At 43.9% G+C, this 27,977-nt stretch overlaps 1 long non-coding RNA gene across 3 annotated transcripts in view; it reads left to right on the top strand.

The window, feature by feature from the left end:
• The first annotated feature begins 22,154 nt into the window (after window positions 1–22,154).
• LOC307181351 overlaps window positions 22,155–27,977 on the top strand; it is a 339,010-nt gene continuing 333,187 nt past the window's right edge. For 2 of the 3 annotated variants that reach the window (XR_013826474.1, XR_013826475.1), the window contains exon 1: window positions 22,155–22,214. This is a non-coding gene — a long non-coding RNA (uncharacterized lncRNA). The remainder of the gene's footprint in view (window positions 22,215–27,977) is intronic. The other variant, XR_013826476.1, reaches the window with a different exon arrangement.

Here is a 27,977-nt window from a genome sequence, read left to right as displayed (position 1 = left end):
GATATCTTATGATGTTTCTTTTTCTGTGTGACTTATTTCAGTTAGAATCATCATACCTGAATCCACTCATTGTGCTGCTAAGGGCCTGATGACACAGATTTCATTGCTGAGTGATATTGCTTTGTAAGTAAATACCACAACTTCTTTATCCATTTTTCACTTTCTGCGATGTTGAACTTGTACTGTAAACGAGGTTCTTGTAAACAGAGGCGTCCCAAACTTTGGGGTGGCTGTGTCTTTTTGATTTTAATTTCCCTAAGCTATAGGACCATAAGTGGCAGTGCCCTAGGCTCTGTTGCTTTGTTTTTTAGATGTTTCAGGAAACACCATACACTTCTCCTGAGTGTCTGTTGGTAATTTACATCCCGACCATCAGCATAACAAGGCTCCCAGTTCTCCATGGCCTGTCCTGCCTTTCTGGAGTTTACACTTTTTTCAGATGGCCCTTTTGACCGGGGGGAAGTGAGACTTCATTGTAGTGCAGATTTCCTTTGCAAGCTTGCTTGGTTGGCCAAAAAGGGCGTATGCGTTTTTTCCTGAATATATTCAGGAAAAAACGCATACGCCCTTTTTGGCCAAGTGCATCATTGTGGACGTTCTGCCTCTTTTCCTATGCTTTCAATGCAATTCCAGTCTACCTCCTGAAATCGGTTTCCTGCAATTCTGCCCCGCTTTCAAGTCCTCTTGGCAGCCTTACTTCAGTCTATTTTTGGATGATAGCTGTCATTTATAACTCTGCAGGTTTGTGAATTACAGTTCTCCTGAGCTCCTTTCTTCAACTCGCTTTCTTGTGACCTGGCCGCAACACCGCAGGATGGCTTCAGGCCCTAATCTGGTTCTGGCACGGCACGCTGAGCCTTTGGTTAATTCCTCTTCCTGGTGGGAAATGAGAGTTAAATTTGCCCATCCAGACACCTCCAGCTAGTCTCTCATTGGTTCTCGCTATTCCTGTTCATCTTCCACAGAAATTGCAAACTGGGCCAAACAGGAGGTTAAAGGGACTGACTCTCCAAGTGGGGAGAGTGTTAGTAAAGCGTCTGGAATGTTGCATCCGAGTACCAGCGTACGAAAACTGAGACATATTTGAACACGTCTCCCGATCACATGGTTGATCATACTCTAGGTTCCACATGCATGTTTTAGCTGAAGGAAGAATACCTTAAACCTGGAGAGTTGAAACCCGTGGAATGGGTACCATGCAATATGACTTCAAAGGGTCTTCATTTGCTCACCGAACCTCTCCAATCCTATCACTGCTGCGTTTATGCCCCTGTACACATGCTTGATTCTCTTTCGGAGACATAGCAATCCATAGGTTTTAAGATACTTACTAGTCAGGTACATTCTTAGGCGTTTAATATGCGGTGTTGAGTCCATTTCGTTGAGCAAGGAGTAGCTCTTGTCTATTCCATATTTGGCTTAAGGAACTTTATCTGTGCTCATTTCAATCTCTGGTTTTATGCAGCACCCCAACTCACCTTTCCCCTTAAGCAAGCATAAGTTGGTTTTCTAAATTTGAGACCCTTTCTGTTTTGGAATTCAGTTCCTGTGTAGCCAAGTTTACATTCCATGTATTAGTGATATCTTATGATGTTTCTTTTTCTGTGTGACTTATTTCAGTTAGAATCATCATACCTGAATCCACTCATTGTGCTGCTAAGGGCCTGATGACACAGATTTCATTGCTGAGTGATACTGCATTGTACGTAAGTACCACAAGTTCTTTATCCATTTTTCACTTTCTGTGATATTGAACTTGTACGGTAAACGAGGTTCTTGTAAACGGAGGCGTCCCAAACTTTGGGGTGGCTGTGTGTTTTTCATTTTAATTTCCCTAAGCTATAGGACCATAAGTGGAAGTGCCCTAGGTTCTGTTGCTTTGTTTTTTAGATGTTTCAGGAAACACCATACACTTCTCCTGAGTGTCTGTTGGCAATTTACATCCCGCCCATCAGCATAACAAGGCTCCCAGTTCTCAATGGCCTGTTGCATTTCTGGATTTTACACTTTTTTCAGATGGCCCTTTTGACCGGGGGGAAGTGAGACTTCATTGTAGTGCAGATTTCCTTTGCAAGCTTGCTTGGTTGGCCAAAAAGTGCGTATGCGTTTTTTCCTGAGTATATTCAGGAAAAAACGCATATGCCCTTTTTGGCCAAGTGCATCATTGTGGACGTTCTGCCTCTTTTCCTATGCTTTCAATGCAATTCCAGTCTACCTCCTGAAATCGGTTTCCTGCAATTCTGCCCCGCTTTCAAGTCCTCTTGGCAGCCCTACTTCAGTCTATTTTTGGACGATAGCTGTCATTTATAACTCTGCAGGTTTGTGAATTACAGTGCCCCTGAGCTCCTTTCTTCAACTCGCTTTCTTGTGACCAGGCCGCAACACCGCAGGATGGCTTCAGGCCCTAATCTGGTTCCGGCCCGGCATGCTGAGCCTTTGGTTAATTCCTCTTCCTGGTGGGAAATGAGAGTTAAATTTGCCCGTCCAGACACCTCCAGCTAGCCTCTCATTGGTTCTCGCTATTCCTGTTCATCTTCCGCAGAAATTGCAAACTGGGCCAAACAGGAGGTTAAAGGGACTGACTCTCCAAGTGGGGAGAGTGTTAGTAAAGCGTCTGGAATGTTGCACCCGAGTACCAGGGGAGGAAAACTGAGACATATTTGAACACGTCTCCCGATCACATGGTTGATCATACTCTGGGTTCCACATGCATGTTTTAGCTGAAGGAAGAATACCTAAAATCTGCGTAGTTGAAACCCGTGGAATGGGTACCATGCAATATGACTTCAAAGGGTCTTCATTTGCTCACTGAACCACTCCAATCCTATCACTGCTGCGTTTATGCCCCTGTACACATGCTTGATTCTCTTTCGGAGACATAGCAATCTATAGGTTTTCAGATACTTACTAGTCAGGTACATTCTTAGGCGTTTAATATGCGGTGTTAAGTCCATTTCGTTGAGCAAGGAGTAGCTCTTGTCTATTCCATATTTGGCTTAAGGAACTTTGTGCTCATTTCAATCTCTGCTTTTATGCAGCACCCCAACTCACCTTTCCCCTTAAGCAAGCATAAGTTGGTTTTCTAAATTTGAGACCCTGTTCTGTTCTGTAATTCAGTTCCTGTGTAGCCAAGTTTACATTCCGTGTATTACTGATATCTTATGATATTTCTTTTTCTGTGTGACTTATTTCAGTTAGAATCATCATACCTGAATCCACTCATTGTGCTGCTAAGGGCCTGATGACACAGATTTCATTGCTGAGTGATATTGCTTTGTAAGTAAATACCACAACTTCTTTATCCATTTTTCACTTTCTGCGATGTTGAACTTGTACTGTAAACGAGGTTCTTGTAAACAGAGCCGTTCCAAACTTTGGGGTGGCTGTGTCTTTTTGATTTTAATTTCCCTAAGCTATAGGACCATAAGTGGAAGTGCCCTAGGCTCTGTTGCTTTGTTTTTTAGATGTTTCAGGAAACACCATACACTTCTCCCGAGTGTCTGTTGGCAATTTACATCCCGCCCATCAGCATAACAAGGCTCCCAGTTCTCAATGGCCTGTTGCATTTCTGGATTTTACACTCTTTTCAGATGGCCCTTTTGACCGGGGGGAAGTGAGACTTCATTGTAGTGCAGATTTCCTTTGCAAGCTTGCTTGGTTGGCCAAAAAGGGCGTATGCGTTTTTTCCTGAATATATTCAGGATAAAACACATACGCACTTTTTGGCCAAGTGCATCATTGTGGACATTCTGCCTCTTTTCCTATGCTTTCAATGCAATTCCAGTCTACCTCCTGAAATCGGTTTCCTGCAATTCTGCCCCGCTTTCAAGTCCTCTTGGCAGCCTTACTTCAGTCTATTTTTGGACGATAGCTGTCATTTATAACTCTGCAGGTTTGTGAATTACAGTGCCCCTGAGCTCCTTTCTTCAACTCGCTTTCTTGTGACCTGGTCGCAACACCGCAGGATGGCTTCAGGCCCTAATCTGGTTCCGGCCCGGCACGCTGAGCCTTTGGTTATTTCCTCTTCCTGGTGGGAAATGAGAGTTAAATTTGCCCGTCCAGACACCTCCAGCTAGCCTCTCATTGGTTTTCGCTATTCCTGTTCATCTTCCGCAGAAATTGCAAACTGGGCCAAACAGGAGGTTAAAGGGACTGACTCTCCAAGTGGGGAGAGTGTTAGTAAAGCGTCTGGAATGTTGCACCTGAGTACCAGGGGAGGAAAACTGAGACATATTTGAACACGTCTCCCGATCACATGGTTGATCATACTCTAGGTTCCACATGCATGTTTTAGCTGAAGGAAGAATACCTTAAACCTGGGTAGTTGAAACCCGTGGAAAGGGTACCATACAATATGACTTCAAAGGGTCTTCATTTGCTCACCGAACCTCTCCAATCCTATCACTGCTGCGTTTATGCCCCTGTACACATGCTTGATTCTCTTTCGGAGACATAGCAATCCATAGGTTTTAAGATACTTACTTGTCAGGTACATTCTTAGGCGTTTAATATGCGGTGTTGAGTCCATTTCGTTGAGCAAGGAGTAGCTCTTGTCTATTCCATATTTGGCTTAAGGAACTTTATCTGTGCTCATTTCAATCTCTGGTTTTATGCAGCACCCCAACTCACCTTTACCCTTAAGCAAGTATAAGTTGGTTTTCTAAATTTGAGACCCTGTTCTGTTCTGTAATTCAGTTCCTGTGTAGCCAAGTTTCCATTCCGTGTATTACTGATATCTTATGATGTTTCTTTTTCTGTGTGACTTATTTCAGTTAGAATCATCATACCTGAATCCACTCATTGTGCTGCTAAGGGCCTGATGACACAGATTTCATTGCTGTGTGATATTGCTTTGTAAGTAAATACCACAACTTCTTTATCCATTTTTCACTTTCTGCGATGTTGAACTTGTACTGTAAACGAGGTTCTTGTAAACAGAGCCGTTCCAAACTTTGGGGTGGCTGTGTCTTTTTGATTTTAATTTCCCTAAGCTATAGGACCATAAGTGGAAGTGCCATAGGTTCTGTTGCTTTGTTTTTTAGATGTTTCAGGAAACACCATACACTTCTCCCGAGTGGTTGTTGGCAATTTACATCCCGCCCATCAGCATAACAAGGCTCCCAGTTCTCCATGGCCTGTCCTGCCTTTCTGGATTTTACACTTTTTTCAGATGGCCCTTTTGACCGGGGGGAAGTGAGACTTCATTGTAGTGCAGATTTCCTTTGCAAGCTTGCTTGGTTGGCCAAAAAGGGCGTATGCGTTTTTTCCTGAATATATTCAGGAAAAAACGCATACGCCCTTTTTGGCCAAGTGCATCATTGTGGACGTTCTGCCTCTTTTCCTATGCTTTCAATGCAACTCCAGTCTACCTCCTGAAATCGGTTTCCTGCAATTCTGCCCCGCTTTCAAGTCCTCTTGGCAGCCTTACTTCAGTCTATTTTTGGACGATAGCTGTCATTTATAACTCTGCAGGTTTGTGAATTACAGTGCCCCTGAGCTCCTTTCTTCAACTCGCTTTCTTGTGACCTGGCCGCAACACCGCAGGATGGCTTCAGGCCCTAATCTGGTTCCGGCCCGGCATGCTGAGCCTTTGGTTAATTCCTCTTCCTGGTGGGAAATGAGAGTTAAATTTGCCCGTCCAGACACCTCCAGCTAGCCTCTCATTGGTTCTCGCTATTCCTGTTCATTTTCCGCAGAAATTGCAAACTGGGCCAAACAGAAGGTTAAAGGGACTGACTCTCCAAGTCGGGAGAGTGTTAGTAAAGCGTCTGGAATGTTGCACCCGAGTACCAGGGTACAAAAACTGAGACATATTTGAACACGCCTCCCGATCGCATGGTTGATCATACTCTAGGTTCCACATGCATGTTTTAGCTGAAGGAAGAATACCTAAAACCTGGGTAGTTGAAACCCGTGGAATGGGTACCATGCAATATGACTTCAAAGGGTCTTCATTTGCTCACCGAACCTCTCCAATCCTATCACTGCTGCGTTTATGCCCCTGTACACATGCTTGATTCTCTTTCGGAGACATAGCAATCCATAGGTTTTAAGATACTTACTAGTCAGGTACATTCTTAGGCGTTTAATATGCGGTGTTGAGTCCATTTCATTGAGCAAGGAGTAGCTCTTGTCTATTCCATATTTGGCTTAAGGAACTTTATCTGTGCTCATTTCGATCTCTGCTTATGCAGCACCCCAATTCACCTTTATCCTTAAGCAAGCATAAGTTGGTTTTCTAAATTTGAGACCCTGTTCTGTTCTGTAATTCAGTTCCTGTGTAGCCAAGTTTACATTCCGTGTATTACAGATATCTTATGATGTTTCTTTTTCTGTGTGACTTCTTTCAGTTAGAATCATCATACCTGAATCCACTCATTGTGCTGCTAAGGGCCTGATGACACAGATTTCATTGCTGAGTGATATTGCTTTGTAAGTAAATACCACAACTTCTTTATCCATTTTTCACTTTCTGCGATGTTGAACTTGTACTGTAAACGAGGTTCTTGTAAACAGAGCCGTTCCAAACTTTGGGGTGGCTGTGTCTTTTTGATTTTAATTTCCCTAAGCTATAGGACCATAAGTGGAAGTGCCCTAGGTTCTGTTGCTTTGTTTTTTAGATGTTTCAGGAAACACCATACACTTCTCCCGAGTGGTTGTTGGCAATTTACATCCCGCCCATCAGCATAACAAGGCTCCCAGTTCTCCATGGCCTGTCCTGCCTTTCTGGATTTTACACTTTTTTCAGATGGCCCTTTTGACCGGGGGTAGTGAGACTTCATTGTAGTGCAGATTTCCTTTGCAAGTTTGCTTGGTTGGCCAAAAAGGGCGTATGCGTTTTTTCCTGAATATATTCAGGAAAAAACGCATACGCCCTTTTTGGCCAAGTGCATCATTGTGGACGTTCTGCCTCTTTTCCTATGCTTTCAATGCAATTCCAGTCTACCTCCTGAAATCGGTTTCCTGCAATTCTGCCCCGCTTTCAAGTCCTCTTGGCAGCCTTACTTCAGTCTATTTTTGGACAATGGCTGTCATTTATAACTCTGCAGGTTTGTGAATTACAGTGCCCCTGAGCTCCTTTCTTCAACTCGCTTTCTTGTGACCTGGCCGCAACACCGCAGGATGGCTTCAGGCCCTAATCTGGTTCTGGCACGGCACGCTGAGCCTTTGGTTATTTCCTCCTCCTGGTGGGAAATGAGAGTTAAATTTGCCCATCCAGACACCTCCAGCTAGCCTCTCATTGGTTCTCGCTATTCCTGTTCATCTTCCGCAGAAATTGCAAACTGTGCCAAACCGGAGGTTAAAGGCGCTGACTCTCCAAGTGGGGAGAGTGTTAGTAAAGCGTCTGGAATGTTGCACCCGAGTACCAGGGGAGGAAAACTGAGACATATTTGAACACGCCTCCCGATCACATGGTTGATCATACTCTGGGTTCCACATGCATGTTTTAGCTGAAGGAAGAATACCTAAAACCTGGGTAGTTGAAACCCGTGGAATGGGTACCATGCAATATGACTTCAAAGGGTCTTCATTTGCTCACCGAACCTCTCCAATCCTATCACTGCTGCGTTTATGCCCCTGTACACATGCTTGATTCTCTTTCGGAGACATAGCAATCCATAGGTTTTAAGATACTTACAAGTCAGGTACATTCTTAGGCGTTTAATATGCGGTGTTGAGTCCATTTCGTTGAGCAAGGAGTAGCTCTTGTCTATTCCATATTTGGCTTAAGGAACTTTATCTGTGCTCATTTCAATCTCTGGTTTTATGCAGCACCCCAACTCACCTTTACCCTTAAGCAAGCATAAGTTGTTTTTCTAAATGTGAGACCCTGTTCTGTTCTGTAATTCAGTTCCTGTGTAGCCAAGTTTCCATTCCGTGTATTACTGATATCTTATGATGTTTCTTTTTCTGTGTGACTTATTTCAGTTAGAATCATCATACCTGAATCCACTCATTGTGCTGCTAAGGGCCTGATGACATAGATTTCATTGCTGAGTGATATTGCTTTGTAAGTGAATACCACAACTTCTTTATCCATTTTTCACTTTCTGCGATGTTGAACTTGTACTGTAAACGAGGTTCTTGTAAACAGAGCCATTCCAAGCTTTGGGGTGGCTGTGTCTTTTTGATTTTAATTTCCCTAAGCTATAGGACCATAAGTGGAAGTGCCCTAGGCTCTGTTGCTTTGTTTTTTAGATGTTTCAGGAAACACCATACACTTCTCCCGAGTGTCTGTTGGCAATTTACATCCCGCCCATCAGCATAACAAGGCTCCCAGTTCTCAATGGCCTGTTGCATTTCTGGATTTTACACTCTTTTCAGATGGCCCTTTTGACCGGGGGGAAGTGAGACTTCATTGTAGTGCAGATTTCCTTTGCAAGCTTGCTTGGTTGGCCAAAAAGGGCGTATGCGTTTTTTCCTGAATATATTCAGGATAAAACACATACGCACTTTTTGGCCAAGTGCATCATTGTGGACATTCTGCCTCTTTTCCTATGCTTTCAATGCAATTCCAGTCTACCTCCTGAAATCGGTTTCCTGCAATTCTGCCCCGCTTTCAAGTCCTCTTGGCAGCCTTACTTCAGTCTATTTTTGGACGATAGCTGTCATTTATAACTCTGCAGGTTTGTGAATTACAGTGCCCCTGAGCTCCTTTCTTCAACTCGCTTTCTTGTGACCTGGTCGCAACACCGCAGGATGGCTTCAGGCCCTAATCTGGTTCCGGCCCGGCACGCTGAGCCTTTGGTTATTTCCTCTTCCTGGTGGGAAATGAGAGTTAAATTTGCCCGTCCAGACACCTCCAGCTAGCCTCTCATTGGTTCTCGCTATTCCTGTTCATATTCCGCAGAAATTGCAAACTGGGCCAAACAGAAGGTTAAAGGGACTGACTCTCCAAGTCGGGAGAGTGTTAGTAAAGCGTCTGGAATGTTGCACCCGAGTACCAGGGTACAAAAACTGAGACATATTTGAACACGCCTCCCGATCGCATGGTTGATCATACTCTAGGTTCCACATGCATGTTTTAGCTGAAGGAAGAATACCTAAAACCTGGGTAGTTGAAACCCGTGGAATGGGTACCATGCAATATGACTTCAAAGGGTCTTCATTTGCTCACCGAACCTCTCCAATCCTATCACTGCTGCGTTTATGCCCCTGTACACATGCTTGATTCTCTTTCGGAGACATAGCAATCCATAGGTTTTAAGATACTTACTAGTCAGGTACATTCTTAGGCGTTTAATATGCGGTGTTGAGTCCATTTCATTGAGCAAGGAGTAGCTCTTGTCTATTCCATATTTGGCTTAAGGAACTTTATCTGTGCTCATTTCGATCTCTGCTTATGCAGCACCCCAATTCACCTTTATCCTTAAGCAAGCATAAGTTGGTTTTCTAAATGTGAGACCCTGTTCTGTTCTGTAATTCAGTTCCTGTGTAGCCAAGTTTACATTCCGTGTATTACAGATATCTTATGATGTTTCTTTTTCTGTGTGACTTCTTTCAGTTAGAATCATCATACCTGAATCCACTCATTGTGCTGCTAAGGGCCTGATGACACAGATTTCATTGCTGAGTGATATTGCTTTGTAAGTAAATACCACAACTTCTTTATCCATTTTTCACTTTCTGCGATGTTGAACTTGTACTGTAAACGAGGTTCTTGTAAACAGAGCCGTTCCAAACTTTGGGGTGGCTGTGTCTTTTTGATTTTAATTTCCCTAAGCTATAGGACCATAAGTGGAAGTGCCCTAGGTTCTGTTGCTTTGTTTTTTAGATGTTTCAGGAAACACCATACACTTCTCCCGAGTGGTTGTTGGCAATTTACATCCCGCCCATCAGCATAACAAGGCTCCCAGTTCTCCATGGCCTGTCCTGCCTTTCTGGATTTTACACTTTTTTCAGATGGCCCTTTTGACCGGGGGTAGTGAGACTTCATTGTAGTGCAGATTTCCTTTGCAAGTTTGCTTGGTTGGCCAAAAAGGGCGTATGCGTTTTTTCCTGAATATATTCAGGAAAAAACGCATACGCCCTTTTTGGCCAAGTGCATCATTGTGGACGTTCTGCCTCTTTTCCTATGCTTTCAATGCAATTCCAGTCTACCTCCTGAAATCGGTTTCCTGCAATTCTGCCCCGCTTTCAAGTCCTCTTGGCAGCCTTACTTCAGTCTATTTTTGGACAATGGCTGTCATTTATAACTCTGCAGGTTTGTGAATTACAGTGCCCCTGAGCTCCTTTCTTCAACTCGCTTTCTTGTGACCTGGCCGCAACACCGCAGGATGGCTTCAGGCCCTAATCTGGTTCTGGCACGGCACGCTGAGCCTTTGGTTATTTCCTCCTCCTGGTGGGAAATGAGAGTTAAATTTGCCCATCCAGACACCTCCAGCTAGCCTCTCATTGGTTCTCGCTATTCCTGTTCATCTTCCGCAGAAATTGCAAACTGTGCCAAACCGGAGGTTAAAGGCGCTGACTCTCCAAGTGGGGAGAGTGTTAGTAAAGCGTCTGGAATGTTGCACCCGAGTACCAGGGGAGGAAAACTGAGACATATTTGAACACGCCTCCCGATCACATGGTTGATCATACTCTGGGTTCCACATGCATGTTTTAGCTGAAGGAAGAATACCTAAAACCTGGGTAGTTGAAACCCGTGGAATGGGTACCATGCAATATGACTTCAAAGGGTCTTCATTTGCTCACCGAACCTCTCCAATCCTATCACTGCTGCGTTTATGCCCCTGTACACATGCTTGATTCTCTTTCGGAGACATAGCAATCCATAGGTTTTAAGATACTTACAAGTCAGGTACATTCTTAGGCGTTTAATATGCGGTGTTGAGTCCATTTCGTTGAGCAAGGAGTAGCTCTTGTCTATTCCATATTTGGCTTAAGGAACTTTATCTGTGCTCATTTCAATCTCTGGTTTTATGCAGCACCCCAACTCACCTTTACCCTTAAGCAAGCATAAGTTGTTTTTCTAAATGTGAGACCCTGTTCTGTTCTGTAATTCAGTTCCTGTGTAGCCAAGTTTCCATTCCGTGTATTACTGATATCTTATGATGTTTCTTTTTCTGTGTGACTTATTTCAGTTAGAATCATCATACCTGAATCCACTCATTGTGCTGCTAAGGGCCTGATGACATAGATTTCATTGCTGAGTGATATTGCTTTGTAAGTGAATACCACAACTTCTTTATCCATTTTTCACTTTCTGCGATGTTGAACTTGTACTGTAAACGAGGTTCTTGTAAACAGAGCCGTTCCAAACTTTGGGGTGGCTGTGTCTTTTTGATTTTAATTTCCCTAAGCTATAGGACCATAAGTGGAAGTGCCCTAGGCTCTGTTGCTTTGTTTTTTAGATGTTTCAGGAAACACCATACACTTCTCCCGAGTGTCTGTTGGCAATTTACATCCCGCCCATCAGCATAACAAGGCTCCCAGTTCTCAATGGCCTGTTGCATTTCTGGATTTTACACTCTTTTCAGATGGCCCTTTTGACCGGGGGGAAGTGAGACTTCATTGTAGTGCAGATTTCCTTTGCAAGCTTGCTTGGTTGGCCAAAAAGGGCGTATGCGTTTTTTCCTGAATATATTCAGGATAAAACACATACGCACTTTTTGGCCAAGTGCATCATTGTGGACATTCTGCCTCTTTTCCTATGCTTTCAATGCAATTCCAGTCTACCTCCTGAAATCGGTTTCCTGCAATTCTGCCCCGCTTTCAAGTCCTCTTGGCAGCCTTACTTCAGTCTATTTTTGGACGATAGCTGTCATTTATAACTCTGCAGGTTTGTGAATTACAGTGCCCCTGAGCTCCTTTCTTCAACTCGCTTTCTTGTGACCTGGTCGCAACACCGCAGGATGGCTTCAGGCCCTAATCTGGTTCCGGCCCGGCACGCTGAGCCTTTGGTTATTTCCTCTTCCTGGTGGGAAATGAGAGTTAAATTTGCCCGTCCAGACACCTCCAGCTAGCCTCTCATTTGTTTTCGCTATTCCTGTTCATCTTCCGCAGAAATTGCAAACTGGGCCAAACAGGAGGTTAAAGGGACTGACTCTCCAAGTGGGGAGAGTGTTAGTAAAGCGTCTGGAATGTTGCACCTGAGTACCAGGGGAGGAAAACTGAGACATATTTGAACACGTCTCCCGATCACATGGTTGATCATACTCTAGGTTCCACATGCATGTTTTAGCTGAAGGAAGAATACCTTAAACTTGGGTAGTTGAAACCCGTGGAAAGGGTACCATGCAATATGACTTCAAAGGGTCTTCATTTGCTCACCGAACCTCTCCAATCCTATCACTGCTGCGTTTATGCCCCTGTACACATGCTTGATTCTCTTTCGGAGACATAGCAATCCATAGGTTTTAAGATACTTACTAGTCAGGTACATTCTTAGGCGTTTAATATGGGGTGTTGAGTCCATTTCGTTGAGCAAGGAGTAGCTCTTGTCTATTCCATATTTGGCTTAAGGAACTTTATCTGTGCTCATTTCAATCTCTGGTTTTATGCAGCACCCCAACTCACCTTTACCCTTAAGCAAGTATAAGTTGGTTTTCTAAATTTGAGACCCTGTTCTGTTCTGTAATTCAGTTCCTGTGTAGCCAAGTTTCCATTCCGTGTATTACTGATATCTTATGATGTTTCTTTTTCTGTGTGACTTATTTCAGTTAGAATCATCATACCTGAATCCACTCATTGTGCTGCTAAGGGCCTGATGACACAGATTTCATTGCTGTGTGATATTGCTTTGTAAGTAAATACCACAACTTCTTTATCCATTTTTCACTTTCTGCGATGTTGAACTTGTACTGTAAACGAGGTTCTTGTAAACAGAGCCGTTCCAAACTTTGGGGTGGCTGTGTCTTTTTGATTTTAATTTCCCTAAGCTATAGGACCATAAGTGGAAGTGCCATAGGTTCTGTTGCTTTGTTTTTTAGATGTTTCAGGAAACACCATACACTTCTCCCGAGTGGTTGTTGGCAATTTACATCCCGCCCATCAGCATAACAAGGCTCCCAGTTCTCCATGGCCTGTCCTGCCTTTCTGGATTTTACACTTTTTTCAGATGGCCCTTTTGACCGGGGGGAAGTGAGACTTCATTGTAGTGCAGATTTCCTTTGCAAGCTTGCTTGGTTGGCCAAAAAGGGCGTATGCGTTTTTTCCTGAATATATTCAGGAAAAAACGCATACGCCCTTTTTGGCCAAGTGCATCATTGTGGACGTTCTGCCTCTTTTCCTATGCTTTCAATGCAACTCCAGTCTACCTCCTGAAATCGGTTTCCTGCAATTCTGCCCCGCTTTCAAGTCCTCTTGGCAGCCTTACTTCAGTCTATTTTTGGACGATAGCTGTCATTTATAACTCTGCAGGTTTGTGAATTACAGTGCCCCTGAGCTCCTTTCTTCAACTCGCTTTCTTGTGACCTGGCCGCAACACCGCAGGATGGCTTCAGGCCCTAATCTGGTTCCGGCCCGGCATGCTGAGCCTTTGGTTAATTCCTCTTCCTGGTGGGAAATGAGAGTTAAATTTGCCCGTCCAGACACCTCCAGCTAGCCTCTCATTGGTTCTCGCTATTCCTGTTCATTTTCCGCAGAAATTGCAAACTGGGCCAAACAGAAGGTTAAAGGGACTGACTCTCCAAGTCGGGAGAGTGTTAGTAAAGCGTCTGGAATGTTGCACCCGAGTACCAGGGTACAAAAACTGAGACATATTTGAACACGCCTCCCGATCGCATGGTTGATCATACTCTAGGTTCCACATGCATGTTTTAGCTGAAGGAAGAATACCTAAAACCTGGGTAGTTGAAACCCGTGGAATGGGTACCATGCAATATGACTTCAAAGGGTCTTCATTTGCTCACCGAACCTCTCCAATCCTATCACTGCTGCGTTTATGCCCCTGTACACATGCTTGATTCTCTTTCGGAGACATAGCAATCCATAGGTTTTAAGATACTTACTAGTCAGGTACATTCTTAGGCGTTTAATATGCGGTGTTGAGTCCATTTCATTGAGCAAGGAGTAGCTCTTGTCTATTCCATATTTGGCTTAAGGAACTTTATCTGTGCTCATTTCGATCTCTGCTTATGCAGCACCCCAATTCACCTTTATCCTTAAGCAAGCATAAGTTGGTTTTCTAAATTTGAGACCCTGTTCTGTTCTGTAATTCAGTTCCTGTGTAGCCAAGTTTACATTCCGTGTATTACAGATATCTTATGATGTTTCTTTTTCTGTGTGACTTCTTTCAGTTAGAATCATCATACCTGAATCCACTCATTGTGCTGCTAAGGGCCTGATGACACAGATTTCATTGCTGAGTGATATTGCTTTGTAAGTAAATACCACAACTTCTTTATCCATTTTTCACTTTCTGCGATGTTGAACTTGTACTGTAAACGAGGTTCTTGTAAACAGAGCCGTTCCAAACTTTGGGGTGGCTGTGTCTTTTTGATTTTAATTTCCCTAAGCTATAGGACCATAAGTGGAAGTGCCCTAGGTTCTGTTGCTTTGTTTTTTAGATGTTTCAGGAAACACCATACACTTCTCCCGAGTGGTTGTTGGCAATTTACATCCCGCCCATCAGCATAACAAGGCTCCCAGTTCTCCATGGCCTGTCCTGCCTTTCTGGATTTTACACTTTTTTCAGATGGCCCTTTTGACCGGGGGTAGTGAGACTTCATTGTAGTGCAGATTTCCTTTGCAAGTTTGCTTGGTTGGCCAAAAAGGGCGTATGCGTTTTTTCCTGAATATATTCAGGAAAAAACGCATACGCCCTTTTTGGCCAAGTGCATCATTGTGGACGTTCTGCCTCTTTTCCTATGCTTTCAATGCAATTCCAGTCTACCTCCTGAAATCGGTTTCCTGCAATTCTGCCCCGCTTTCAAGTCCTCTTGGCAGCCTTACTTCAGTCTATTTTTGGACAATGGCTGTCATTTATAACTCTGCAGGTTTGTGAATTACAGTGCCCCTGAGCTCCTTTCTTCAACTCGCTTTCTTGTGACCTGGCCGCAACACCGCAGGATGGCTTCAGGCCCTAATCTGGTTCTGGCACGGCACGCTGAGCCTTTGGTTATTTCCTCCTCCTGGTGGGAAATGAGAGTTAAATTTGCCCATCCAGACACCTCCAGCTAGCCTCTCATTGGTTCTCGCTATTCCTGTTCATCTTCCGCAGAAATTGCAAACTGTGCCAAACCGGAGGTTAAAGGCGCTGACTCTCCAAGTGGGGAGAGTGTTAGTAAAGCGTCTGGAATGTTGCACCCGAGTACCAGGGGAGGAAAACTGAGACATATTTGAACACGCCTCCCGATCACATGGTTGATCATACTCTGGGTTCCACATGCATGTTTTAGCTGAAGGAAGAATACCTAAAACCTGGGTAGTTGAAACCCGTGGAATGGGTACCATGCAATATGACTTCAAAGGGTCTTCATTTGCTCACCGAACCTCTCCAATCCTATCACTGCTGCGTTTATGCCCCTGTACACATGCTTGATTCTCTTTCGGAGACATAGCAATCCATAGGTTTTAAGATACTTACAAGTCAGGTACATTCTTAGGCGTTTAATATGCGGTGTTGAGTCCATTTCGTTGAGCAAGGAGTAGCTCTTGTCTATTCCATATTTGGCTTAAGGAACTTTATCTGTGCTCATTTCAATCTCTGGTTTTATGCAGCACCCCAACTCACCTTTACCCTTAAGCAAGCATAAGTTGTTTTTCTAAATGTGAGACCCTGTTCTGTTCTGTAATTCAGTTCCTGTGTAGCCAAGTTTCCATTCCGTGTATTACTGATATCTTATGATGTTTCTTTTTCTGTGTGACTTATTTCAGTTAGAATCATCATACCTGAATCCACTCATTGTGCTGCTAAGGGCCTGATGACATAGATTTCATTGCTGAGTGATATTGCTTTGTAAGTGAATACCACAACTTCTTTATCCATTTTTCACTTTCTGCGATGTTGAACTTGTACTGTAAACGAGGTTCTTGTAAACAGAGCCATTCCAAGCTTTGGGGTGGCTGTGTCTTTTTGATTTTAATTTCCCTAAGCTATAGGACCATAAGTGGAAGTGCCCTAGGCTCTGTTGCTTTGTTTTTTAGATGTTTCAGGAAACACCATACACTTCTCCCGAGTGTCTGTTGGCAATTTACATCCCGCCCATCAGCATAACAAGGCTCCCAGTTCTCAATGGCCTGTTGCATTTCTGGATTTTACACTCTTTTCAGATGGCCCTTTTGACCGGGGGGAAGTGAGACTTCATTGTAGTGCAGATTTCCTTTGCAAGCTTGCTTGGTTGGCCAAAAAGGGCGTATGCGTTTTTTCCTGAATATATTCAGGATAAAACACATACGCACTTTTTGGCCAAGTGCATCATTGTGGACATTCTGCCTCTTTTCCTATGCTTTCAATGCAATTCCAGTCTACCTCCTGAAATCGGTTTCCTGCAATTCTGCCCCGCTTTCAAGTCCTCTTGGCAGCCTTACTTCAGTCTATTTTTGGACGATAGCTGTCATTTATAACTCTGCAGGTTTGTGAATTACAGTGCCCCTGAGCTCCTTTCTTCAACTCGCTTTCTTGTGACCTGGTCGCAACACCGCAGGATGGCTTCAGGCCCTAATCTGGTTCCGGCCCGGCACGCTGAGCCTTTGGTTATTTCCTCTTCCTGGTGGGAAATGAGAGTTAAATTTGCCCGTCCAGACACCTCCAGCTAGCCTCTCATTGGTTTTCGCTATTCCTGTTCATCTTCCGCAGAAATTGCAAACTGGGCCAAACAGGAGGTTAAAGGGACTGACTCTCCAAGTGGGGAGAGTGTTAGTAAAGCGTCTGGAATGTTGCACCTGAGTACCAGGGGAGGAAAACTGAGACATATTTGAACACGTCTCCCGATCACATGGTTGATCATACTCTAGGTTCCACATGCATGTTTTAGCTGAAGGAAGAATACCTTAAACCTGGGTAGTTGAAACCCGTGGAAAGGGTACCATGCAATATGACTTCAAAGGGTCTTCATTTGCTCACCGAACCTCTCCAATCCTATCACTGCTGCGTTTATGCCCCTGTACACATGCTTGATTCTCTTTCGGAGACATAGCAATCCATAGGTTTTAAGATACTTACTAGTCAGGTACATTCTTAGGCGTTTAATATGGGGTGTTGAGTCCATTTCGTTGAGCAAGGAGTAGCTCTTGTCTATTCCATATTTGGCTTAAGGAACTTTATCTGTGCTCATTTCAATCTCTGGTTTTATGCAGCACCCCAACTCACCTTTACCCTTAAGCAAGTATAAGTTGGTTTTCTAAATTTGAGACCCTGTTCTGTTCTGTAATTCAGTTCCTGTGTAGCCAAGTTTCCATTCCGTGTATTACTGATATCTTATGATGTTTCTTTTTCTGTGTGACTTATTTCAGTTAGAATCATCATACCTGAATCCACTCATTGTGCTGCTAAGGGCCTGATGACACAGATTTCATTGCTGTGTGATATTGCTTTGTAAGTAAATACCACAACTTCTTTATCCATTTTTCACTTTCTGCGATGTTGAACTTGTACTGTAAACGAGGTTCTTGTAAACAGAGCCGTTCCAAACTTTGGGGTGGCTGTGTCTTTTTGATTTTAATTTCCCTAAGCTATAGGACCATAAGTGGAAGTGCCATAGGTTCTGTTGCTTTGTTTTTTAGATGTTTCAGGAAACACCATACACTTCTCCCGAGTGGTTGTTGGCAATTTACATCCCGCCCATCAGCATAACAAGGCTCCCAGTTCTCCATGGCCTGTCCTGCCTTTCTGGATTTTACACTTTTTTCAGATGGCCCTTTTGACCGGGGGGAAGTGAGACTTCATTGTAGTGCAGATTTCCTTTGCAAGCTTGCTTGGTTGGCCAAAAAGGGCGTATGCGTTTTTTCCTGAATATATTCAGGAAAAAACGCATACGCCCTTTTTGGCCAAGTGCATCATTGTGGACGTTCTGCCACTTTTCCTATGCTTTCAATGCAACTCCAGTCTACCTCCTGAAATCGGTTTCCTGCAATTCTGCCCCGCTTTCAAGTCCTCTTGGCAGCCTTACTTCAGTCTATTTTTGGACGATAGCTGTCATTTATAACTCTGCAGGTTTGTGAATTACAGTGCCCCTGAGCTCCTTTCTTCAACTCGCTTTCTTGTGACCTGGCCACAACACCGCAGGATGGCTTCAGGCCCTAATCTGGTTCCGGCCCGGCATGCTGAGCCTTTGGTTAATTCCTCTTCCTGGTGGGAAATGAGAGTTAAATTTGCCCGTCCAGACACCTCCAGCTAGCCTCTCATTGGTTCTCGCTATTCCTGTTCATATTCCGCAGAAATTGCAAACTGGGCCAAACAGAAGGTTAAAGGGACTGACTCTCCAAGTCGGGAGAGTGTTAGTAAAGCGTCTGGAATGTTGCACCCGAGTACCAGGGTACAAAAACTGAGACATATTTGAACACGCCTCCCGATCGCATGGTTGATCATACTCTAGGTTCCACATGCATGTTTTAGCTGAAGGAAGAATACCTAAAACCTGGGTAGTTGAAACCCGTGGAATGGGTACCATGCAATATGACTTCAAAGGGTCTTCATTTGCTCACCGAACCTCTCCAATCCTATCACTGCTGCGTTTATGCCCCTGTACACATGCTTGATTCTCTTTCGGAGACATAGCAATCCATAGGTTTTAAGATACTTACTAGTCAGGTACATTCTTAGGCGTTTAATATGCGGTGTTGAGTCCATTTCATTGAGCAAGGAGTAGCTCTTGTCTATTCCATATTTGGCTTAAGGAACTTTATCTGTGCTCATTTCGATCTCTGCTTATGCAGCACCCCAATTCACCTTTATCCTTAAGCAAGCATAAGTTGGTTTTCTAAATTTGAGACCCTGTTCTGTTCTGTAATTCAGTTCCTGTGTAGCCAAGTTTACATTCCGTGTATTACAGATATCTTATGATGTTTCTTTTTCTGTGTGACTTCTTTCAGTTAGAATCATCATACCTGAATCCACTCATTGTGCTGCTAAGGGCCTGATGACACAGATTTCATTGCTGAGTGATATTGCTTTGTAAGTAAATACCACAACTTCTTTATCCATTTTTCACTTTCTGCGATGTTGAACTTGTACTGTAAACGAGGTTCTTGTAAACAGAGCCGTTCCAAACTTTGGGGTGGCTGTGTCTTTTTGATTTTAATTTCCCTAAGCTATAGGACCATAAGTGGAAGTGCCCTAGGTTCTGTTGCTTTGTTTTTTAGATGTTTCAGGAAACACCATACACTTCTCCCGAGTGGTTGTTGGCAATTTACATCCCGCCCATCAGCATAACAAGGCTCCCAGTTCTCCATGGCCTGTCCTGCCTTTCTGGATTTTACACTTTTTTCAGATGGCCCTTTTGACCGGGGGTAGTGAGACTTCATTGTAGTGCAGATTTCCTTTGCAAGTTTGCTTGGTTGGCCAAAAAGGGCGTATGCGTTTTTTCCTGAATATATTCAGGAAAAAACGCATACGCCCTTTTTGGCCAAGTGCATCATTGTGGACGTTCTGCCTCTTTTCCTATGCTTTCAATGCAATTCCAGTCTACCTCCTGAAATCGGTTTCCTGCAATTCTGCCCCGCTTTCAAGTCCTCTTGGCAGCCTTACTTCAGTCTATTTTTGGACAATGGCTGTCATTTATAACTCTGCAGGTTTGTGAATTACAGTGCCCCTGAGCTCCTTTCTTCAACTCGCTTTCTTGTGACCTGGCCGCAACACCGCAGGATGGCTTCAGGCCCTAATCTGGTTCTGGCACGGCACGCTGAGCCTTTGGTTATTTCCTCCTCCTGGTGGGAAATGAGAGTTAAATTTGCCCATCCAGACACCTCCAGCTAGCCTCTCATTGGTTCTCGCTATTCCTGTTCATCTTCCGCAGAAATTGCAAACTGTGCCAAACCGGAGGTTAAAGGCGCTGACTCTCCAAGTGGGGAGAGTGTTAGTAAAGCGTCTGGAATGTTGCACCCGAGTACCAGGGGAGGAAAACTGAGACATATTTGAACACGCCTCCCGATCACATAGTTGATCATACTCTGGGTTCCACATGCATGTTTTAGCTGAAGGAAGAATACCTAAAACCTGGGTAGTTGAAACCCGTGGAATGGGTACCATGCAATATGACTTCAAAGGGTCTTCATTTGCTCACCGAACCTCTCCAATCCTATCACTGCTGCGTTTATGCCCCTGTACACATGCTTGATTCTCTTTCGGAGACATAGCAATCCATAGGTTTTAAGATACTTACAAGTCAGGTACATTCTTAGGCGTTTAATATGCGGTGTTGAGTCCATTTCGTTGAGCAAGGAGTAGCTCTTGTCTATTCCATATTTGGCTTAAGGAACTTTATCTGTGCTCATTTCAATCTCTGGTTTTATGCAGCACCCCAACTCACCTTTACCCTTAAGCAAGCATAAGTTGTTTTTCTAAATGTGAGACCCTGTTCTGTTCTGTAATTCAGTTCCTGTGTAGCCAAGTTTCCATTCCGTGTATTACTGATATCTTATGATGTTTCTTTTTCTGTGTGACTTATTTCAGTTAGAATCATCATACCTGAATCCACTCATTGTGCTGCTAAGGGCCTGATGACATAGATTTCATTGCTGAGTGATATTGCTTTGTAAGTGAATACCACAACTTCTTTATCCATTTTTCACTTTCTGCGATGTTGAACTTGTACTGTAAACGAGGTTCTTGTAAACAGAGCCGTTCCAAACTTTGGGGTGGCTGTGTCTTTTTGATTTTAATTTCCCTAAGCTATAGGACCATAAGTGGAAGTGCCCTAGGCTCTGTTGCTTTGTTTTTTAGATGTTTCAGGAAACACCATACACTTCTCCCGAGTGTCTGTTGGCAATTTACATCCCGCCCATCAGCATAACAAGGCTCCCAGTTCTCAATGGCCTGTTGCATTTCTGGATTTTTCACTCTTTTCAGATGGCCCTTTTGACCGGGGGGAAGTGAGACTTCATTGTAGTGCAGATTTCCTTTGCAAGCTTGCTTGGTTGGCCAAAAAGGGCGTATGCGTTTTTTCCTGAATATATTCAGGATAAAACACATACGCACTTTTTGGCCAAGTGCATCATTGTGGACATTCTGCCTCTTTTCCTATGCTTTCAATGCAATTCCAGTCTACCTCCTGAAATCGGTTTCCTGCAATTCTGCCCCGCTTTCAAGTCCTCTTGGCAGCCTTACTTCAGTCTATTTTTGGACGATAGCTGTCATTTATAACTCTGCAGGTTTGTGAATTACAGTGCCCCTGAGCTCCTTTCTTCAACTCGCTTTCTTGTGACCTGGTCGCAACACCGCAGGATGGCTTCAGGCCCTAATCTGGTTCCGGCCCGGCACGCTGAGCCTTTGGTTATTTCCTCTTCCTGGTGGGAAATGAGAGTTAAATTTGCCCGTCCAGACACCTCCAGCTAGCCTCTCATTGGTTCTCGCTATTCCTGTTCATCTTCCGCAGAAATTGCAAACTGGGCCAAACAGGAGGTTAAAGGGACTGACTCTCCAAGTGGGGAGAGTGTTAGTAAAGCGTCTGGAATGTTGCACCTGAGTACCAGGGGAGGAAAACTGAGACATATTTGAACACGTCTCCCGATCACATGGTTGATCATACTCTAGGTTCCACATGCATGTTTTAGCTGAAGGAAGAATACCTTAAACCTGGGTAGTTGAAACCCGTGGAATGGGTACCATGCAATATGACTTCAAAGGGTCTTCATTTGCTCACCGAACCTCTCCAATCCTATCACTGCTGCGTTTATGCCCCTGTACACATGCTTGATTCTCTTTCGGAGACATAGCAATCCATAGGTTTTAAGATACTTACTAGTCAGGTACATTCTTAGGCGTTTAATATGGGGTGTTGAGTCCATTTCGTTGAGCAAGGAGTAGCTCTTGTCTATTCCATATTTGGCTTAAGGAACTTTATCTGTGCTCATTTCAATCTCTGGTTTTATGCAGCACCCCAACTCACCTTTACCCTTAAGCAAGTATAAGTTGGTTTTCTAAATTTGAGACCCTGTTCTGTTCTGTAATTCAGTTCCTGTGTAGCCAAGTTTCCATTCCGTGTATTACTGATATCTTATGATGTTTCTTTTTCTGTGTGACTTATTTCAGTTAGAATCATCATACCTGAATCCACTCATTGTGCTGCTAAGGGCCTGATGACACAGATTTCATTGCTGTGTGATATTGCTTTGTAAGTAAATACCACAACTTCTTTATCCATTTTTCACTTTCTGCGATGTTGAACTTGTACTGTAAACGAGGTTCTTGTAAACAGAGCCGTTCCAAACTTTGGGGTGGCTGTGTCTTTTTGATTTTAATTTCCCTAAGCTATAGGACCATAAGTGGAAGTGCCATAGGTTCTGTTGCTTTGTTTTTTAGATGTTTCAGGAAACACCATACACTTCTCCCGAGTGGTTGTTGGCAATTTACATCCCGCCCATCAGCATAACAAGGCTCCCAGTTCTCCATGGCCTGTCCTGCCTTTCTGGATTTTACACTTTTTTCAGATGGCCCTTTTGACCGGGGGGAAGTGAGACTTCATTGTAGTGCAGATTTCCTTTGCAAGCTTGCTTGGTTGGCCAAAAAGGGCGTATGCGTTTTTTCCTGAATATATTCAGGAAAAAACGCATACGCCCTTTTTGGCCAAGTGCATCATTGTGGACGTTCTGCCTCTTTTCCTATGCTTTCAATGCAACTCCAGTCTACCTCCTGAAATCGGTTTCCTGCAATTCTGCCCCGCTTTCAAGTCCTCTTGGCAGCCTTACTTCAGTCTATTTTTGGACGATAGCTGTCATTTATAACTCTGCAGGTTTGTGAATTACAGTGCCCCTGAGCTCCTTTCTTCAACTCGCTTTCTTGTGACCTGGCCGCAACACCGCAGGATGGCTTCAGGCCCTAATCTGTTTCCGGCCCGGCATGCTGAGCCTTTGGTTAATTCCTCTTCCTGGTGGGAAATGAGAGTTAAATTTGCCCGTCCAGACACCTCCAGCTAGCCTCTCATTGGTTCTCGCTATTCCTGTTCATTTTCCGCAGAAATTGCAAACTGGGCCAAACAGAAGGTTAAAGGGACTGACTCTCCAAGTCGGGAGAGTGTTAGTAAAGCGTCTGGAATGTTGCACCCGAGTACCAGGGTACAAAAACTGAGACATATTTGAACACGCCTCCCGATCGCATGGTTGATCATACTCTAGGTTCCACATGCATGTTTTAGCTGAAGGAAGAATACCTAAAACCTGGGTAGTTGAAACCCGTGGAATGGGTACCATGCAATATGACTTCAAAGGGTCTTCATTTGCTCACCGAACCTCTCCAATCCTATCACTGCTGCGTTTATGCCCCTGTACACATGCTTGATTCTCTTTCGGAGACATAGCAATCCATAGGTTTTAAGATACTTACTAGTCAGGTACATTCTTAGGCGTTTAATATGCGGTGTTGAGTCCATTTCGTTGAGCAAGGAGTAGCTCTTGTCTATTCCATATTTGGCTTAAGGAACTTTATCTGTGCTCATTTCGATCTCTGCTTATGCAGCACCCCAATTCACCTTTATCCTTAAGCAAGCATAAGTTGGTTTTCTAAATTTGAGACCCTGTTCTGTTCTGTAATTCAGTTCCTGTGTAGCCAAGTTTACATTCCGTGTATTACAGATATCTTATGATGTTTCTTTTTCTGTGTGACTTATTTCAGTTAGAATCATCATACCTGAATCCACTCATTGTGCTGCTAAGGGCCTGATGACACAGATTTCATTGCTGAGTGATATTGCTTTGTAAGTAAATACCACAACTTCTTTATCTATTTTTCACTTTCTGCGATGTTGAACTTGTACTGTAAACGAGGTTCTTGTAAACAGAGCCGTTCCAAACTTTGGGGTGGCTGTGTCTTTTTGATTTTAATTTCCCTAAGCTATAGGACCATAAGTGGAAGTGCCCTAGGTTCTGTTGCTTTGTTTTTTAGATGTTTCAGGAAACACCATACACTTCTCCCGAGTGGTTGTTGGCAATTTACATCTCGCCCATCAGCATAACAAGGCTCCCAGTTCTCCATGGCCTGTCCTGCCTTTCTGGATTTTACACTTTTTTCAGATGGCCCTTTTGACCGGGGGTAGTGAGACTTCATTGTAGTGCAGATTTCCTTTGCAAGTTTGCTTGGTTGGCCAAAAAGGGCGTATGCGTTTTTTCCTGAATATATTCAGGAAAAAACGCATACGCCCTTTTTGGCCAAGTGCATCATTGTGGACGTTCTGCCTCTTTTCCTATGCTTTCAATGCAATTCCAGTCTACCTCCTGAAATCGGTTTCCTGCAATTCTGCCCCGCTTTCAAGTCCTCTTGGCAGCCTTACTTCAGTCTATTTTTGGACGATAGCTGTCATTTATAACTCTGCAGGTTTGTGAATTACAGTGCCCCTGAGCTCCTTTCTTCAACTCGCTTTCTTGTGACCTGGCCGCAACACCGCAGGATGGCTTCAGGCCCTAATCTGGTTCCAGCACGGCATGCTGAGCCTTTGGTTAATTCCTCTTCCTGGTGGGAAATGAGAGTTAAATTTGCCCGTCCAGACACCTCCAGCTAGCCTCTCATTGGTTCTCGCTATTCCTGTTCATCTTCCGCAGAAATTGCAAACTGGGCCAAACAGGAGGTTAAAGGGACTGACTCTCCAAGTGGGGAGAGTGTTAGTAAAGCGTCTGGAATGTTGCACCCGAGTACCAGGGGAGGAAAACTGAGACATATTTGAACACGTCTCCCGTTCACATGGTTGATCATACTTGGGTTCCATATGCATGTTTTAGCTGAAGGAAGAATACCGAAAACCTGGGTAGTTGAAACCCGTGGAATGGGTACCATGCAATATGACTTCAAATGGTCTTCATTTGGTCACCGAACCTCTCCAATCCTATCACTGCTGCGTTTATGCCCCTGTACACATGCTTGATTCTCTTTCGGAGACATAGCAATCCATAGGTTTTAAGATACTTACTAGTCAGGTACATTCTTAGGAGTTTAATATGCGGTGTTGAGTCCATTTCATTGAGCAAGTAGTAGCTCTTGTCTATTCCATATTTGGCTTAAGGAACTTTATCTGTGCTCATTTCAATCTCTGGTTTTATGCAGCACCCCAACTCACCTTTCCCCTTAAGCAAGCATAAGTTCGTTTTCTAAATTTGAGACCCTGTTCTGTTCTGTAATTCAGTTCCTGTGTAGCCAAGTTTACATTCCGTGTATTACTGATAACTTATGATGTTTCTTTTTCTGTGTGACTTATTTCAGTTAGAATCATCATACCTGAATCCACTCATTGTTCTGCTAAGGGCCTGATGACATAGATTTCATTGCTGAGTGATATTGCTTTGTAAGTAAATACCACAACTTCTTTATCCATTTTTCACTTTCTGCGATGTTGAACTTGTACTGTAAACGAGGTTCTTGTAAACAGAGGCGTCCCAAACTTTGGGGTGGCTGTGTCTTTTTGATTTTAATTTCCCTAAGCTATAGGACCATAAGTGGCAGTGCCCTAGGCTCTGTTGCTTTGTGTTTTAGATGTTTCAGGAAACACCATACACTTCTCCCGAGTGTCTGTTGGCAATTTACATCCCGCCCATCAGCATAACAAGGCTCCCAGTTCTCCATGGCCTGTCCTGCCTTTCTGGATTTTACACTTTTTTCAGATTGCCCTTTTGACCGGGGGGAAGTGAGACTTCATTGTAGTGCAGATTTCCTTTGCAAGCTTGCTTGGTTGGCCAAAAAGGGCGTATGCGTTTTTTCCTGAATATATTCAGGAAAAAACGCATACGCCCTTTTTGGCCAAGTGCATCATTGTGGACGTTCTGCCTCTTTTCCTATGCTTTCAATGCAATTTCAGTCTACCTCCTGAAATCGGTTTCCTGCAATTCTGCCCCGCTTTCAAGTCCTCTTGGCAGCCTTACTTCAGTCTATTTTTGGACGATAGCTGTCATTTATAACTCTGCAGGTTTGTGAATTACAGTGCCCCTGAGCTCCTTTCTTCAACTCGCTTTCTTTTGAGCTGGCCGCAACACCGCAGGATGGCTTCAGGCCCTAATCTGGTTCTGGCACGGCACGCTGAGCCTTTGGTTATTTCCTCTTCCTGGTGGGAAATGAGAGTTAAATTTGCCCGTCCAGACACCTCCAGCTAGCCTCTCATTGGTTCTCGCTATTCCTGTTCATCTTCCGCAGAAATTGCAAACTGTGCCAAACAGGAGGTTAAAGGCGCTGACTCTCCAAGTGGGGAGAGTGTAAGTAAAGCGTCTGGAATGTTGCACCCGAGTACCAGGGGAGGAAAACTGAGACATATTTGAACACGTCTCCCGATCACATGGTTGATTGTACTCTGGGTTCCACATGCATGTTTTAGCTGAAGGAAGAATACCTAAAACCTGGGTAGTTGAAACCCGTGGAATGGGTACCGTGCAATATGACTTCAAAGGGTCTTCATTTGCTCACCGAACCTCTCCAATCCTATCACTGCTGCGTTTATGCCCCTGTACACATGCTTGATTCTCTTTCGGAGGCATAGCAATCTATAGGTTTTAAGATACTTACTAGTCAGGTACATTCTTAGGCGTTTAATATGCGGTGTTGAGTCCATTTCGTTGAGCAAGGAGTAGCTCTTGTCTATTCCATATTTGACTTAAGGAACTTTATCTGTGCTCATTTCAATCTCTGGTTTTATGCAGCACCCCAACTCACCTTTCCCCTTAAGCAAGCATAAGTTGGTTTTCTAAATTTGAGACTCTGTTCTGTTCTGTAATTCAGTTCCTGTGTAGCCAAGTTTACATTCCGTGTATTACTGATAACTTATGATGTTTCTTTTTCTGTGTGACTTATTTCAGTTAGAATCATCATACCTGAATCCACTCATTGTGATGCTAAGGGCCTGATGACATAGATTTCATTGCTGAGTGATATTGCTTTGTAAGTAAATACCACAACTTCTTTATCCATTTTTCACTTTCTGCGATGTTGAACTTGTACTGTAAACGAGGTTCTTGTAAACAGAGGCGTCCCAAACTTTGGGGTGGCTGTGTCTTTTTGATTTTAATTTCCCTAAGCTATAGGACCATAAGTGGCAGTGCCCTAGGCTCTGTTGCTTTGTTTTTTAGATGTTTCAGGAAACACCATACACTTCTCCCGAGTGTCTGTTGGCAATTTACATCCCGCCCATCAGCATAACAAGGCTCCCAGTTCTCCATGGCCTGTCCTGCCTTTCTGGATTTTACACTTTTTTCAGATGGCCCTTTTGACAAGGGGGAAGTGAGACTTCATTGTAGTGCAGATTTCCTTTGCAAGCTTGCTTGGTTGGCCAAAAAGGGCGTATGCGTTTTTTCCTGAATATATTCAGGAAAAAACGCATACGCCCTTTTTGGCCAAGTGCATCATTGTGGACGTTCTGCCTCTTTTCCTATGCTTTCAATGCAATTCCAGTCAACCTCCTGAAATCGGTTTCCTGCAATTCTGCCCCGCTTTCAAGTCCTCTTGGCAGCCTTACTTCAGTCTATTTTTGGACGATAGCTGTCATTTATAACTCTGCAGGTTTGTGAATTACAGTGCCCCTGAGCTCCTTTCTTCAACTCGCTTTCTTGTGACCTGGCCGCAACACCGCAGGATGGCTTCAGGCCCTAATCTGGTTCCGGTACGGCACGCTGAGCCTTTGGTTATTTCCTCTTCCTGGTGGGAAATGAGAGTTAAATTTGCCCGTCCAGACACCTCCAGCTAGCCTCTCATTGGTTCTCGCTATTCCTGTTCATCTTCCGCAGAAATTGCAAACTGGGCCAAACAGGAGGTTAAAGGCGCTGACTCTCCAAGTGGGGAGAGTGTTAGTAATGCGTCTGGAATGTTGCACCCGAGTACCAGGGGAGGAAAACTGAGACATATTTGAACACGTCTCCCGTTCACATGGTTGATCATACTTGGGTTCCACATGCATGTTTTAGCTGAAGGA

Source organism: Stenella coeruleoalba (genome assembly GCF_951394435.1).
Source record: "Stenella coeruleoalba genome assembly, contig: scaffold_237, whole genome shotgun sequence".
In the NCBI taxonomy this organism is placed as follows: Eukaryota; Metazoa; Chordata; class Mammalia; order Artiodactyla; family Delphinidae; genus Stenella; species Stenella coeruleoalba.
This window is presented reverse-complemented; position numbering and strand designations above follow the sequence as displayed.